General features: G+C 35.3%; 1 long non-coding RNA gene across 1 annotated transcript; it reads right to left on the bottom strand.

Annotated features, from left to right (window-relative positions):
* Positions 1 to 12,246: 12,246 nt before the first annotated feature.
* On the bottom strand, positions 12,247 to 12,749 carry LOC130466846 (uncharacterized). The gene is made up of 2 exons (XR_008926988.1): positions 12,597 to 12,749; positions 12,247 to 12,514 (listed from the first exon to the last, which is right to left on the bottom strand). It is a non-coding gene; the product is annotated as an uncharacterized lncRNA (long non-coding RNA).
* Positions 12,750 to 14,020: the final 1,271 nt, after the last annotated feature.

Genomic DNA, 14,020 nt, shown 5'->3' with positions numbered 1-14,020 from the left:
CCTATGATTCATCCGAGCACGGCCATGCATTTCACAGTTTCTAGCTCTCCGAGTGGCCTTGTACAACTTTTAAGCATCTCATCCCGATTTATGGGAGGACAATCCCAATCTTGCGATCTTGAGATTAGACTTCGTTTGATAGGTGATTACCTGAGCGTTGCCTTTATAGCCTCCTTTTACGGTGCGACGGTTGGTCAACGTCAAAGCAACCAGTTCTCAAACAAGTAATCTCAAATCACTCAGGTATTGAGGATTTAGTGTCTAATAATTTAATGAAATTTACTTATGACAGACTTTCATCTCTTACAGTAAAGTTTCATAGGTCTTGTCCGATACCAGTCTTCCCAAAGTAAGTATCTATGCAAATGATTATGACATTGCCATGTCCACATAGTTCAAGAAACAGAACTACTAGTCATCTTGCATTCTAATCGTCTAACGTTTTCTATGCGTCCAATTTTATAGAAAACTCCGATTAGGGACCATTTTCAACCTTTGACATTCAAGTTCACTTGATAGACATTTCTTAGTCACAGGACTGGTCCTGACAGTCTATCTTGAATATATCGTCAAATTTGAAGGGACTCATCATTTAATACTAAACCAAGATTAAATGGAATATGAAAATACATTTCATATATGATAAATGTTCAACCCCAATGTTTTACAACCATGGGCCTCAAACCCATCTTCTAAAACAGTTCATGGAATTCAAAGCTATGCTTGATTTCCAGTGCTACAATGTGAGTGTTGCTTCTCACTTGTTGCATAGGTTTAGTTATCATGCTTTGCCAATCTTTAATATCCTTTTCATCGAATGTTCTTCGAGATATGATAATAAGATCTTTTCGAGTTTGTTTATTATGTGATCTAGTCTTTCTTACTTCGATGGTGGTTTTACTCATTTTGCAATGAAGAACCATCAAGTTAGCAGACGTTTTTCTTGCTTCAAGAGTGGTTCTACGCATTTTTCAATGAAGAATCATCAAGCCAGCAGATAGGTGATCTACCCAAGTTCAGTGAAGAACTTTAAACAACCCTGTTTTATTGCTTCTTAGGCAATAATTACTTTTACTTCAACTGTATAGGTTGCTAGTGATGCTTTGTTTGGATTTACCTATCCAAGCAGTTCATAGATATGTGGAAGACTCTCCAACTATATCTTAGAACATAGAAATTATTATTTTAATTTCCCACGCAACAACTCATGGTCTCCAACCCATGTTGCCATTTCAAAACACGATGCTCTATAGCTCGTCCTTATCAATGGTTAACTCCAAAGGGTCTTGTTTGATCCTTTGCCAGTGTTTATGCGTGTTGCATCAATATTTAGCATATCTTTATTTCCTTGAATCAAGAAGTAATCCTATGTACCTTTTCAAGTACCATAAGTTTTTCTTGATCTCAATCTAATTGGTCTTCACTTAGATCAATAGAGATTGGTATATGTTCGTCATGCCTAAAGTCATACGATACGTTTTTGGCGATCCTCATATTATATCATACATGATAAATTCTTTTGCAGAATAATTCCCAATTTGAATTCTATTCATGTAACTTTTAGCTCATTCAATTTCAGTAGATACTGAATCCAGCTAAATTCTTTGACATATAATATAGGTGAAGAATCTCATTTAGACTCTTTGATGTTTAACTTAGTAAATGCTTATACATAGTTCAAACATCCTTTACTTAGATTTATTCACATGGGTCGAATATCTCCAATGGAGACTTTCGTGTTTGATTTAGTAAATGCCATTACTTAATCCAACACTATATCATAAGATTTTTGCAAATAGATCTTAATACCCAGTATGTACTAAGTTTCGCCATGGTCCATCATTGATGAATTATTTCAAATCTAAGTATTTAGCATTTGAATGTTATTTCACAATAGAGAGATATGTGTGTGATACACATAGGACCAAATAAGTTTTTATGTACTCCCACTAAACTTCTTATACATCTATAAGAATCATGTATATCTTATGAAACTAAAATGCTTATTAGCTTCACTTAAAATACAGTTCCAATTCCCAATTGCTTGCTTAAATCTGTACTTAGATTTTATAAGCTAGCTTTCCTTTTCAAGCATTTATTTGGATCCACAAATCCTATGACATACCATGTACATAGTTTATTCCAACATTTGATTGAGGAATACGTTTTGTCATCCAATTGCCATATGTACCAATATGCAATCATTGCTTGAATTATAGACTTAAGCATTACGATTTTGCATGAGGTTTCAACACAATCCATGCCATGAATTTGCTTGTAACCTTTAGCAACTAATCTAGCTTTGTGTGTGAACACAATTCCATGTTTGATGATTTTTATCCTTAAAACAAACTTGCAACCAATAGGTGTGAAACTATTCTTGCAAATCAACAAAATTTCAATTTTGTCGTCAAAACATTGAGTATGTTTTATGGCCTCTAACCATTTAAAACATTTGAGTCTATATATGGCCTCTAAACATTTTAGGGAATCTAGGTTTCGTCATAGCTTTCTTACAAGTCACAAACTAATTAATCTACATGATAATAGTTTGACTGCAAGTTGTAGGTTTCTTCACTATTTAATAGAAGAATCTCATAGTTTCATTGACCTGATCTCTATGTTTCTTCACTATCTAATAGAAGAGTCTCATAGTTTCAGTGACTTGAATTCTATGCCTACTTGGGTATAGAACATCAAACAATAGAATATCAATAGCCACTTGAAAGTCCTTTGAATATTCTGTTCTCCTTGAAGCACTTGTAAAGTCTTCTAAGAGATATCTATTCTTTAAAGCCACTTCTAAAGTCCTTAAAGAATAAGTTCGGATTTTCTGAAGCACTTCGAAAAGCCTCCGGAATGTCCGTTTATGTTTGTTGTTCGCCTCGAAAACTTTCGAGGTCTATTTTCTCCCACTTGTCATTTTGGAAACGAATCTCCAAAAGGACATTATTTCGAGCAAACAAACATTATGTGCTCAAAAATTCGTGGTAGAAACAATACCCTTGTGTCTCATTTGAATAAATCACAATGAAACATATATCTAGACTTGAGCCTTAGTTTGTTGAATAACAAACACTAAGCTCCCACTGAGTTTAGCAACTCTTTAGATATATATATAATTGAAAAGATATCCTGAAATTACTTTTCAATAGCTTTGACGAATTTGGTTTAGTTTGGTGGTAGTTGAGCATTTTGTTTTAGAAATTATAGGAAAAGTCTTTATGATTCATCATTGATCGAATCAAGTACTAATCGACTTCGATCATTCCAACTTAGATATGCCATATCTTATGGACCTAGATTGTGAAATTACAACACACAATCATTGATGATCATATTTGGTCTCAAGTAATCATCAACATGATCTAACCTAGATCTTTATGATTTCTTGCCAAGTGGATTTTATACTTCTGAATCTTTGAACTAGCCAAACAGATTCAACTTATATCACATTTGAGTAAATAAACCTATATTCACTCAAATCCATGTGAAATAATAAAGTCATAAAATCTTTCTTTAGCTTTGAACTCTATTGTCTAGGCGTTCTAACAATAGTTCATATCTTTTGTTACTTTCAACAAGTAAGACTTGTCGTCTTAAATTGATCTAGAAATCAATCAACTTTCAAAAGTCCATTAAAATAGAGCTTTTGAATGTTAACTTGTTGATATGGTCTAAGCAACAATGCCAAAGATTTAGTGGAACTCAAATCAAGGTGTTGATTTGAACCTAGTAAAGTTCTTTAAAGAGTTGTTTGTTTTAATCAAGCATATTGACTCAACCTGTAATTGACCATTTCATTCAAATAAACAAACAAACATTGTTTTTGTTTTTCTTGAATGTGAGTCTTTCTGTGTTTGAAGCAGAAATTTAGGTATGCTGATTATGGAACAAAATAGCCATTAAGTTCCAGCCTTGAAAGGACTTAAAACAAACTAGATGACCCTACAACTAATGTAGCATTGTCATGCTTCATTTCCCACTTGTAGGTCATTAGTGTATCCTAGCTTCCATTGTTTGAGTTATTACCGAAGTAAGAACCTCAAGTGGTATATGATACCAAGGAAGTTTGATTGCTAGGTCACTTCTCTTTAAACATAAACTTATAGGTAGAAACGGAATTGTAAATTCCTTTCATTTGTTCCTTGTTTTCCTATTTCTTGTACCCTTTCTTATAGTCTTAAGAATTGAATTCTTTAGTGTTGACTTTTATACTTTGTTAGACATGTCCAATGTCACCAACAAGGTTCTTTACCATTTTAATTTATGTTGAATATTTTGTTTCAACTAGATGATCTCACAGAAGCTTCTAAAGTTCTCTAAGCATCGATCTATTCGAATGTCTAGGGACTAGACTCATTCGAGAATTAAATGGAAAAAGGATTTTAGGTTGTTAACCATTGGTAAAGCTGAGCGTTTAAACTCAATGCTTTATGATCTCAAAACCACATTGTATTTTGAATTCACAAGCACCAATCGGTTTGCCATTCGACTTTGATACTCGAAAACAGCCATAAAAGTCGCTATAAGAAACGTATATTTTAAATTGCTCACTTTCTCTCTTTTCCGTTAAAAGTTCTTGGATTCACTACCAATCGAGGAAATTTACTGTTACCTTTCTAAAAGGATTTATTGCAGTGCAAGATATTTAATTATAAACAATAATTAAAACATACATTGAAGCATGCAAAGTCTAAACATTTATCATGAATAATAACTTGAAATTAAAGCAACCATGCAATTCAAACAAGTTATTAGCATTTTATTCGAATTATGTGTTCCGGCAGGTGTGAATAAAATGATTCCAAGACCCTAAAACCATTGAAGAATTAAGCACAGTTTGTCGACTCAATTCTAAAACATTTTAGGTAAGCAAAAGCCTTTTGCTAATAGTCTAGAAACTACTCTTGGTTGATAGGCACGTCTAAGAACTTATTAGGTAAACCTATCGATTTTGCCACGACATAAAAGGACTCCTTACTTATATCGTTGAGTTTCACCAAAACTAACATGTACTCACAATTATTTGTGTACCTTGCCCCTTTAGGACCAATAAGTAACACCTCGCTGAGCGAAAACTATTACTAGATTGATGTAAAGGATATCCAAGCAAGTGTATATTTTGGCATGGCACCTTTTAACTCAATTTTTAAGTTTGGAACTTAAGGCTCTTACTATGTTGGTTAGATTTTAAGTGAACTAAAATCCTTAATCATGCAACATAATCAAGCTTTTGATCTCATGCATTTTAAGACATATTTAAAACAATAAATAACTTAAAACATGCATAAGATATTTGTGATCTAGTATGGCCCGACTTCATCTTGAAGCTTTGACTTCAAAGTCTGTCTTGAAAATCTCCGTGGGAGGCACCATTTTCTTCAAATAGGATAAGCTATAACTAATTACAACTATTTGATGGTTCGCAGACCATTTTTGAATTGAAAAATAACTTTGGTACTTTAGACCAATTACATTCAAATTAATGGTACGCAGACCATATTTTCTATCCTATTTGGGCCATACTAGTCACTTCATAACCTGCAAAACAGTACATATACAATATATACCATTCACCCATTCATTATCATGAATGGCCCACATAGCTGGTTAGTAAAACACATTATGCATCACGTAAACATTTGCAGCAATTAATCAAGGGCACCAATAATCTACCAATTATTCAGTCCTTATTAATTCTAATCGAGTTGTTTTAACCTTAAGGATTTGTAGACCTTATCAAGAGTTTATGACTAAAAAGCGCTCCCACTCAAACCAATAAATTCATATGCTTTACTAATTTTAAACATAAAATTGTATTTCTAGTCTAACCGGAAACATACAAATTTAATTAAAATTTAAAGCTCATATAAATTTATAATTGAATCCAAAAATTTAATTTAATTTCAGTCGCATTTAAATTAATTCATGATTTTAATTTTAGTAAAATAATTAGAATAAATTCCATTTATTATAATTATAATATTCAAAATTAAAATCCAAGAAATTAATTCAAATTATTAATTTTAAAATTAATTAAAATTACGTGAACTGAAATTTTCAAATTAAACATTCAAAACGATCTAATCGTAACGCAAACACCCTACGCGTTGCACGCCCATGGGCCGCACGCACACAGCCATTGCTGGCTATGTGCGCGCAGCTCATGCGCTCGTCGCATAGCTGCTGCTGTCCTATCGCAAGCCTCCGCACAGCGCCCCATCGCACGCGAGCTATCGCTCGCAGTGCGCGCGCGCGAGATCGCTCGCTGGGCGCGCTGGCTCGCTCGCTGTGCGCGCGAGCCATCGCTCGCTGGGGCGCGACATCGCTCGCTGGGCGAGCGACATCGCGCGCTGCGCGCGCGAGCCATCGCTCGCTGGGGCGCGACATCGCTCGCTGGGCGAGCGACATCGCGCGCTCCGCGCGCGAGCAGTGCTGGGCGCAGCGCTCGTGGCACGCGAGCTTGCGCTCGCTGCGCGCGAGGCTGCGCGCACTTGTGCGAGGCAGCGCGCGTTGTGGCGCAGCTCGCTTGCTGCCCACACGCGACTGCCTTGGCTCGCCCTTCGCCCATGCCCATTCGTTCATTGCTCGTGGCACACGACACAAGGCAGGGCTGCTGCCTTGTGCTCGTGCACTACGCCCTTGCTCATTGCATTCGTGCCGCACGGGCGACGAGCTCCCTTGCTCGTCGTCGCATGCCCGCATTATACAACACCCCTTAAGGGTAACACGAAGCGTCCATTGCTTCGTGCGTGCAAGTTATTTGAACGAATCGCATAAAAATTTAAAATTTATATTTAAAATTAATGACAAATTAATAAATATTATTAATTTCATAATTTTAGGGCGAAAAATCGAAAATTTATTATCCAATTGATTTCCGATTGTTATGGATTCAAGTCTAGGTCATAAAAATTTAAAATTTATCGTAAATTTACAATTTTTATGGTGGTTTTTAATCATAGGTTTCTAATTAAATTACAATTAATTATGAAAATCAAATTAATTCTATATTATTCTAATTTTCAACAAATTAATCATAATTACAAATTAGATTGCATAATTAACAAGACTAGGCATTCAAACTTGTTAAACATATGCAGTAGGTCAATCAAAAATTCAAGATTTATCAACAGGAATCGCAAATATTTAATTTAACATCTTAAATTTACGAAATTTTGCATTCGAAAAACTAAAACCTTCGAAAAGTCATAGCTAGGCTTCGAATTTGAGAATTCTGGGTTCGGCAGAAAAATACTATTTTTGTCAAAATTTTAGAATGCCTTTTACATGCGGAATTGACACAAAAATCACTCAATTCGGATGAGTAATGAAGAAACTGCCGAAAAACTGCGTACATATAATTAAATAAACGCAATTTGCAATTAATTAACAATTACGAAAATTAATCACCCCTTTTAATTCTTGCAAATTTGTAATATTTAACCATGTTCATGCAATTTAGATTATGAAAATAATAAGGGGCTCGTGATACCACTGTTAGGTTATGATACATATGACATTACATAGATCATGCGGAAACAACCATTAACCCAGGACAACATATTATTTACACATAATCATATAGCATAATTTAGATGCATACTCTTTGTTGCGTGCCCTCCCTAGCTGCGCCCGAACCGAACAAGAACAAGTCTTTTAGGACTCCAAGTGTCGTCCCTCCGTAGATAGTCCACAGCACGTCCGGATCCGCCTTAAGATTGACCAACTAGAATCGCCCTTAAGGTACTAGAAAATTTCGGCACTTTATGAGCAAGATGTGTTTTAATTTTCTCTCAAAAACTCACTTTTGAATACTTTGAAACTTGTGTATAAATTATGACCCCTAGGCCTTTATTTATAGAGTTATGGAAAAGGAATCGTAATCCTAGTAGGATGCGAATTAATTGGAATTAGAATCCTACATGAATTCTATTTAATTAATTTATCCAATTAGGAATAGAAATTTAATCATACACTGACTCTTGTAGATTCAGGAATCACGCATGAGCATAAACTCACACACACACGGCAGCCACAAGGGCTGCCCATGCGCGTGCGAGCAGCAGCCCGCGCAGCACGGCCCACGCATCCGTGGCCCTTGGCGCGCGCTGGGCCTGCCTTGCGGTAGGCCTGGGCGCTGCCTTGGCTGGGCTTGTGGCGCGCATGCTTGCTGGGCGATGGCCCCGGCTTCGTGCTGGGCCTTCGTCCGGCAAGCCTCGTCCGATGCTAATTCGTACGATACGCTTCCGATTAAATTTCCAGTTCCGGAATTTATTTCCGATACGAACAATATTTAATATTTCCGATTCCGGAATTAATTTCCGTTTCGAACAAATATTTAATATTTCCGTTTCCGGAATTATTTTCCGATTCCGGCAATATTTCCGATTCTGACAATATTTCCGTTTCCGGCAATATTTCCGATTCTGGTAATATTTCCATTTCCAATAATATTTTCCGATACGTACCATGTTTCCGTTTCCGGCAACATCTACGACTTGGATAATATTCATATTTCCGATACGATCCATATTTCCGTTTCCGGCAATATCATCGTTTCCGGAGTATTCATTTCTTGCCTGTGACGATCTTAGCTCCCACTGAAACCAAGATCCGTCGGTTCCGAATATTCATAGATGGAGTATTTAATGCCATTAAATACTTGATCCGTTTACGTACTATTTGTGTGACCCTACGGGTTCAGTCAAGAGTAAGCTGTGGATTAATATCATTAATTCCACTTGAACTGAAGCGGCCTCTAGCTAGGCATTCAGCTCACTTGATCTCACTGAATTATTAACTTGTTAATTAATACTGAACCGCATTTATTAGACTTAACATAGAATGCATACTTGGACCAAGGGCATTATTTCCTTCATATTATTCAATTGATTTCCGATTAACATGGATTCAAGTCTAGGTCATAAAAATTTAAAATTTATCATAAATTTACAATTTTTATGGTGGTTTTTAATCATAGGTATCTAATTAAATTATAATTAATTATGAAAATCAAATTAATTCTAAATTATTCTAATTTTCAACAAATTAATCATCATTACAAATTAGGTTGCATAATTAACAAGGCTAGGCAATCAAACTTGTTAAACATATACAGTAGGTCAATCAAAAATTTAAGATTTATCAACAAGAATCGCAAATATTTAATTTAACATCTTAAATTTACGAAATTTTGCATTCGAAAAACTAAAACCTTCGAAAAGTCATAGTTAGGCTTCGAATTTGAGAATTCTGGGTTCGGCCGAAAAACATTATTTTTGTCAAAATTTTAGAATGCCTTTTACATGCGGAATTGACACAAAAATCACTCGATTTGGATGAGTAACGAAGAAACTGCCGAAAAACTGCGTACGTATAATTAAATAAACGCAATTTGCAATTAATTAACAATTACGAAAATTAATCACCCCTTTTAATTCTTGCAAATTTGTAATATTTAACCATGTTCATGCAATTTAAATTATGAAAATAATAAGAGGCTCGTGATACCACTGTTAGGTTATGATACATATGACAATTCATAAATCATGCGGAAACAACCATTAAGCCAGGAATACATATTATTTACACATAATCATTTAGCATAGTTTAGATGCATACTCTTTGTTGCGTGCCTTCCCTAGCTGCGCCCGAACCGAACAAGAACAAGTCTATAGGACTCCAAGTGTCGTCCCTCCGTAGATAGTCCACAGCACGTCCGGATCCGCCTTAAGATTGACCAACTAGAATCGCCCTTAAGGTACTATTAATTTTCGGCACTTTTAGGCAAGATGTGTGACTGAATTTTTCTCTCAAAAACTCACTTTTAATACTTGAAAACTCCTTGTAAATATGTGACCCTAGGCACTTATTTATAGAGTTTATGGAAAGGAATTATAATCCTATTAGAATACAAATCTATTTAATTATAACCCTACTAGGATTCTAATTAAACAAAGTTTATCTATTAGGATTAGATTTAATCATATTACGAATCCCGGTAGCCTTAGGATTCCGAGTAACACACACGAGTGGCGCACAAGCACCGCACGCAGGCCTTGCGGCCCACGCCGAGCGCACAGCGCAAGGCCCACTGTCGCAGCCTTGTCCGCGCGCGCGCCCAAGCTACGGCTGGGCCTGGCTTTTGCGCTGGGCCTGGTCGTATGCTTGGCGTGTGGTTGTTGCGCTTGGCTTGCTGGGCGATGGCCCGGCTTCGTGCTGGGCCTTCGTCTGGCAGGCCTCGTCCGATGCTAATTTGTACGATACGCTTCCGATTAAATTCTCGATTCCGGAATTCATTTCCGATACGAACAATATTTAATATTTCCGATTCCGGAATTAATTTCCGTTTCGAACAAATATTTAATATTTTCGTTTCCGAAATTATTTTCCGATTCCGATAATATTTCCGATTCTGACAATATTTCCGTTTCCGGCAATATTTCCGATTCCGGCAATATTTCCATTTCCGATAATATTTTCCGATACGTACCATGTTTCCGTTTCCGGCAACATCTACGTCTTGGATAATATTTATATTTCCGATACGATCCATATTTCCGTTTCCGGCAATATCATCGTTTCCGGAGTATTCTTTTCTTGCCTGTGACGATCTCAGCTCCCACTGAAACCAAGATCCGTCGATTCCGAATATCCATAGATGGAGTATTTAATGCCATTAAATACTTGATCCGTTTACGTACTATTTGTGTGACCCTACGGGTTCAGTCAAGAGTAAGCTGTGGATTAATATCATTAATTCCACTTGAACTGAAGCGGCCTCTAGCTAGGCATTCAGCTCACTTGATCTCACTGAATTATTAACTTGTTAATTAATACTGAACCGCATTTATTAGACTTAACATTGAATGCATACTTGGACCAAGGGCATTATTTCCTTCATTTGGTACCTTCAACAAGTAAGACTAGCTTGTCTTGAATTGATCTAGAAATCAATCAACTTTCAAAAGTCCATCAAAATAGAGCTTATGAATGTTAACTTGTTGATATGGTCTAAGCAACAATGCCAAAGATTAGTGGAAATCAAATCAAGAGATTGACTTGAACCTAGTAAAGTTCTTATTGTTAAAGAGTTGTTTGTTTGTAATCAAGCATATTGACTCAACCCGTAAATGACCATTTCATTCAAATAAGCATTGTTTTCGTTCTTCTGAATGTGAGTCTTTCTGTGTTTGAAGCAGAAATTTAGGTATGCTGATTATGGAACAAAATAACCATTAAGTTCCAGCCTTTGAAAGGAAGTAAAACAAACTAGATGACCCTACAACTAATGTAGCATTGCCGTGCCCATTTCCCACTTGTAGGTCATTAGTGTATCCTAGCTTCCATTGTTTGAGTTGTTACCGAAGTAAGAACCTCAAGCGGTATATGATACCAAGGAAGTTTGATTGCTAGGTCACTTCTCTTTAAACATAAACTTATAGGTAGAAACGGAATCGTAAATTCCTTTCATTTGTTCCTTGTTTTCCTATTTCTCATACCCTTTCTTATAGTCTTAAGAATTGAATTCTCTAGTGTTGACTTTTATACTTTGTTAGACATGTCCAATGTCATTCCAAAGTTCTTACCATTTTAGGTTGAATATTAAGTTTCAACTAGATGATCTTACCAGAAGCTTCTAAAGTTCTCTAAGCATCGATCTATTCGAATGTCTAGGGACTAGACTCATTCGAGAATTAAATGGACAAAGATATTAGGTTGTTAACCATTGGTAAAGCTGAGCGTTTAAACTCAATGCTTTATGATCTCAAAACTACATTGTATTTTTGAATCCACAAGCACCAATCGGTTCGCCATTCGATTTTGATATTCGAAAACAACCATCACTACAACAAAATAAGCTTTTAATAGCGCTTTTTTCAATGAAAGACAACGCTTTTAAAGCGCTGTTAATTAGCGGTGTTGTTAAAAGAATGACAGCGCTTTTAAAAAGCGCTGTTAATATATTATATCATTTATCAGCATTCAATATATAAGCGCTATTAAAGCTTCGGTGTGGCGCGAAATTTCATGATTAATTTAATCTAAATTAATTAATATCGTGTAACTAAAAAACGCTGTTATTTAAGTGCAATTTTTAATTTTTATCGGGCTCTTTTTTAATTTTAATTATCAATTTTTAATTATTAAATACCTGTAATAACACTAGAAAAACATTTTATAGCCTACACAAGGTAATCAAATTGAATATATATAAGATCTAACTTCATTTCTATCATATCAAATAAACGTCTCGATGTCTCATGCATCACTTAAAATCATATGTGCCTAAATACACAGTAGAATAAAAACCCACTAGAAAACAGAAAGAAGTATCCTTGTCATATAGTACTTCTTTTAATTTCAAAACGTTCTAGAGAAATTCCAGTCGAAAAAAATAATTAATCCACCATAATATTCACACGAGAAGAACATGACGCGTCCATTGAGCCGTGACTTCATCAATTTGTCCTTGATCATAATTCAAAACATTGCAATCATGAAAGTACTACAAAATGAGAAAATTAACATAATTAGTGACAATGCATATAATAATGTCTAGGCTTAATTGAACAAAGAAAAATACATACATCTTCAAATATCCAAGTTTGCTTATGGACGATGATCTCTTTCATGTATCTCATGACATAATATCCAGAATCCATGACATTCTTTTGCCGAGGACACTACACAAGCAAAATGCAATAAACATAAATACTTTTGAATACTTTAAAAAACAAATAAAAATTGCAATAAACATAAATCATTGGACATACTTGTATCTGTATCCACTTGGTGCTCACTTTAATTTTCTTCAACAATCCTTTTTCAGTTCGAAAACCAAAAAGTGCTCTACAAACAAAATAAAAAAAAAAAACTTAACTTTTAAACGACATAACTTAAAGAAACAGAAGAAAATCATCATCCCAAAATGAGAAGGATCATTTAGTAGTAAAAAGAGGAATATTTCAATTACATGATACAAGAAAAATGCAGATATATGCAACGAAGATTTTGATAAGATGTTCCATAGAGAATGGAAAATATATACTCAAAACCTTCTTAAAGAAATCTTTGGAGTATGTTTAGCAATTAAGATGATAAGATGTCTTTTGCACTATCACAAGGAATCTTCAATCAAATGACCCACAGTGGAACTTTACAGGAGAAAAGATTTGAACAAACATAAATGAGCTTATGCCTTTGAACAATGTAGTATCAAAGAACCAAAGTTTTGCAGAGAAATTAGAGTTGGCAGAAACAGAGTAAAAGGAACAGTAGAGGAGAAGAAGCGCACAACTCAACTAACATGCAGCTGCGTCTACACACTGTTAGACAACATATATTATACATTTATACTTCAGTGTTAATAAGAATATATAATCTGAGCTCAGCTAGAAGTTTTGTTTGCAGAATTCACTATTCAGACAACATAGGTCAGACTTCATTCATTGATTATGAGTACATAATCAAAGCGCAACTAGAAGCTGTGTCGGCACTCTGCACATTCATAAGACAGCATAGGCTTCTTTTCATTCTTAGTTTTTAATTCCAAAACTAAATTTGCAATCTGTTTGAATCCTACAAATTAACCACTATGTTTAAAAAAAATATGTCGATATAATGATTGATCCAAGTGACACAAGTTAACTAATAACAGAGAAGACTGAAGCAATACAGGCAAGGTCTTCGAATCACATATGCTCTCGAATCACAGAACCACCTACCTCAGTGGAGCAGAACTTAGTTGAGTTGTGCGCTTCATCACATATGCTCTTCGAATCACATATGCTCAGATTTTCAATTTCATGGTGGGTTTGGAATCCCAGGGAACCCAACAAATATAAAATTGGAAATTGGGAGTGGGTCTGACTCTTTGTTATTTGGGGGAGATTTTAGTTTGTTTGTTTTTATCTTCCTACTTATTTATCCTCTCTTTCTTTCTCTTTTTCCTTTGAACAAGGGTTAATTGAGCATATGAAACAAACAGCTGAATTATGATGTAATGTAGAGG

This window comes from Spinacia oleracea, chromosome 2 (assembly GCF_020520425.1).
Source record: "Spinacia oleracea cultivar Varoflay chromosome 2, BTI_SOV_V1, whole genome shotgun sequence".
Taxonomy (NCBI): Eukaryota; Viridiplantae; Streptophyta; class Magnoliopsida; order Caryophyllales; family Amaranthaceae; genus Spinacia; species Spinacia oleracea.
Note: the sequence above shows the minus strand (reverse complement) of the source record. Positions and strands in the feature narration are given on the sequence as shown.